Below are 4,030 nucleotides of genomic sequence, written 5' to 3'. Positions count from 1 at the left end.
TACACTAACTGTGCTCTATACACAGACACACCATAGAGATCTGGGACCTGCTCACCACCCTCTCGCCAGAAGTCGCCTTCTTCACAGAAACACTGACCAATGCCTCCTCTGCCCCTGACATCGCCACCGGCATCCCTGACGGATAATAATAATAATAATAATAATAATAATAATACAGAGTTTTGTAAAGCGCGAACAGTTACCTCACCCGGAGGTGTCCCGGCGCTATGTGAGCAATACAGGCAGTACAAAAAAGCATCAGAGGCACAGATCTAGTGGGTAAAGAGCCATGTTTTTAATAGTTTCCTAAATCCAGTTTCTGATGTAGCCAACTGAATGGCGGGTGGGAGGGCATTCCACAACTTCGCCGTACAGGCCGAGAAAGTCCTTCCACCAAGACGCGCTTTCCTGACTCGTGGGGCGCGCAGCTGGCAATAGGAATTTGAGCGCAAGGATCTCGCTTGTACATACCTGGGGAGTCTGGCTTTGAGGTAGTTGGGACAGGTTCCATGGAGCGCTCTAAAAGCCAAGGATAAGGCTTTAAATTTAATTCTGCTTGCCACAGGGAGCCAGTGCAGATCGCGCAAATGCGGAGAGACATGTTGTTTAAAGGGAATGTGTTTCAACAGTCTCGCAGCCGCATTTTTTACTGTTTGCAATCTCTGGATCAATTATTTAGGGAGGCCCAGGTACAGGCCATTTGCGTAATCCAGCTTTGAAGTGACCGTCGCATGGATTACCATTTTGCGACAATCAACTGGTAAGAACATAAGAAACTTATGCAGATTCTTCAATTTACTTAGACAGCCTGGCACAACCTGCTGGATGTGGGAGGAAAAAGAAAGGCTATCATCCCACCTCACCCCCAGGTTTTTTGCCTTTGTGCTAGGGACTGGTGCGGGGCCCATCTCAGATGGCCTCCACAGGTCAGGGGCGGGGGGATCGCCCTTCCCAAAGAAGATCACCTCCGTCTTCCCTGCGTTCAATTTTAATTTATTAGTGTTCATCCACCTAGCCACATCCCGGAGACATCCTTTGAAACTGGCAAAGCTAGCCTCAAACACTTCAGAGTAGGGAAACACCAGTTGGGTGTCGTCAGGATAGGAAATTGCCGTGACCCCCCATTTGGCAATCAAGGTAAAGAGTGGAGCTAAATAAATGTTAAAAAGTAACAGACTGAGTGCCGATCCCTGCGGAACCCCTCACCCCAGCCGCTTTGGTTTAGAACAGTAGGGGCCCAATGCCACTTTCTGTGAGCGATTAGTAAAGTAAGACTTAAACCACCCAAGTGCTTTATCCTGCAGCCCAATATCCCCTAACCGCTGCAGGTGTCTGACATGGTCCACCGTATCAAAAGCGGCCGATAGATCCAGGAGCACCAGCATAGCTGATGCCCCTGAATCTAAAGACCATCTAACTGACTCCGCTACCTCAATCAGGGCAGTCTCGGTACTAAAGCCCGCCCTAAACCCTGATTGGGTTTCATGCAAGATCTTGCTCTTCTCTGTAAAACTATTCAGTTGGCGTTGTATCAATTTTTCCAACATTTTTCCTGGGGCAGCCAGTAGAGAAATAGGACGGAGATTGCTAAGATCCTCCGGGTCCCCATTGGGTTTTTTCTTCAAGGGGAGGAGCGTGGCATGCTTCCAGCAGTCTGGGAACACCCCAGATGAAATAGAGGTGTTCCAAATATGCAGAAGCGTGGTCACAATAGACTCCGACATCATATTCCAGAGCTTTGGGGGGCAGGGATCATCCGGCGCCCTGGATTTGCACAACTTTATTTCCTGTAGTGCCTCCGTAGAGGAAATCAGATGGAATTGGCTTAGGGTCATGGGAAAAGAGTGGGAAAACGTACCATACACTTTCTTAATTTTGTCATCGAAGAAATTAGAAATGTCTTCACACAAGGTCTCAGATGGAGTGATTTCTGTTTCAATGCTTCTGGGCTTAAAAAAAGACTGCACTATTTTGAAAACTTCTTTACTAGATTGTTCTGCTTGATAAATGGAAGTGGAAAAAAAAGATTTTTTTGCTATTCTTATAGATTTTTGCAGCTTCCGGATGGCTATTTTGTAGCGATCCTTGGCTGATTCACAGTAGTTAGCCTGCCATGCGCGCTCCCGTCTCTTACAGGCCGATTTTTCCACCCTCAACTCCGTTGTAAACCACGGGGCTGACGGGGATTCACGACGTGACAGAGTGCGTTTGGCTGCAGCAATAGACTCCACCATATCGCCTATCCATCGATTCAATGCAACTGCGTCAGTATTGGAATCAGCCGTCAGAAAAGGAGGTTTGGTAGCCAGGACAGGTCCAATGGTGTCAGGCTGAAGGTTTTTCCAATTCCTATGCAGATACAAGAATCAGAGAAAGGACCTCCCCCACCGCCCAGACGGAGGACTCTCCATCGCACACAAGAGATCCAGAACAGCCCCAGAACCACACTCCATGGGGCCCTCGTCTACAGACCGCCCGGGCCTCATGCCTCTTCTGACACCACCATTGCTGACCTCGTCGCACCCCACACCTTCGCCTACATGGACTACATGCTCATCGGAGACCGGAACTTCCACGTCAACAACCACAGCGACCCCGATTCCACCACCCTCCTTGACAACCTCGCCAACTTCAGACTGAAACAGCTGGTCAACACGCCCACCCACAGAGCCGGACACATCCTCAAACTATACACTTCACCTTCAACACCACCACCGCATCCAAACACGCCCTTGCTCTTCAAAGCACTGGTTGCCTGGCTTTTTTGATTCCTGCACGTCGTTCAAGGATTCCACAGAGCCCTGCATCATTCAAGCCTTCAAGGAAGAATTCCCCAGAGCCTTCTCCTCTTCAGCAAGCACTGTGACGCAGCCTACAGGTATTTCTCCCAACTTCAAGTTCAGACAGAGTTCAAGGACATTGCAGAGCCTGTCAATCACTCACGTTTTCAATCATTGTTTATTTTAACTTCGTCTCCTTTCCGCTTCAGTTATCTCTGTGTTAATTGCTTGGGACTTGCATTTTTGACGAGTGGACATTTTGGGACAATATTGATCTTGTTAATGCTATCCTTTATGAGGACAATAATTATTTCGTTTTTATGACTATTGCCTAATGTAAAAGCAGATGTTACTGGGCTGAGAATAGGCAATCATCATTCTTTTTATTGTAAAGTGTGTAACCCTGTTTGTACACGTATTTGGCAGCGTGTGTGCAGAGTACAGATCTTGAACAGGTCACCTGATTTAGGCATACATGTTTTTTGTTTGTTTTAAAAGTGACTTTATTTAAAGGCGCAAGTAACTCCCTCTAAAGGTGCGCCATCCCCAAGTTGTTGGAGAATCCTGGCAGCGTATTAAGGACACTTTGGCCAAAGCATTACATGATTGAGATTAGGAAACTTCTTGCACACATTAAGGTGAGATCATAGGGTGAAATAAATCTATTGCATAAAATCTCATGTAATGATCTAGATTACTCAGCCTAATACAATGCCTGTTTATGTTATAAAAGCAACCTGTATATACCATAGTCTTTACTGAGAGACGAACTAGTTGACAAGGCATCACACAAAGAATGGTAATGTACACATTAATCCATGTGTATGTTTTACATTCCCTCTTTGGGCACCTGCCAGGGTTTCTGTTTTTATCAGCAGCACTGAGAGGTGCTCAGGGTGGGTTGAGGAAGAGTCATCGCCCTTGCAGACGGACCTGGTTTTCAGGTGAGTTGCTGGACTCACATCTTACACCCTCCTCCACTACCTGGGACAACACTTGGTGGCCTCCTGCCCTCGGAAACCCACCCACTCCATCAGACCAGGCCTGTAACCTATGCATCATTCTAGACTCCTCCCTCTCCATGACCCTACAGATCAACGCCGTCACCTCCACCTGCTTCAACTCCCTCCACATACTCCGCAAGACCTTCAAGTGAATCCCCCCGAATGCAGAAAGACCATCACCAATACACTCGTACCCAGCAGACTGAACTACAGCAATGCCCTCTACTCTGGAATAAACGGAAACCT

Source organism: Lissotriton helveticus, chromosome 1_1, assembly GCF_964261635.1.
Source record: "Lissotriton helveticus chromosome 1_1, aLisHel1.1, whole genome shotgun sequence".
Lineage (NCBI taxonomy): Eukaryota > Metazoa > Chordata > Amphibia > Caudata > Salamandridae > Lissotriton > Lissotriton helveticus.
This window is presented reverse-complemented; position numbering follows the sequence as displayed.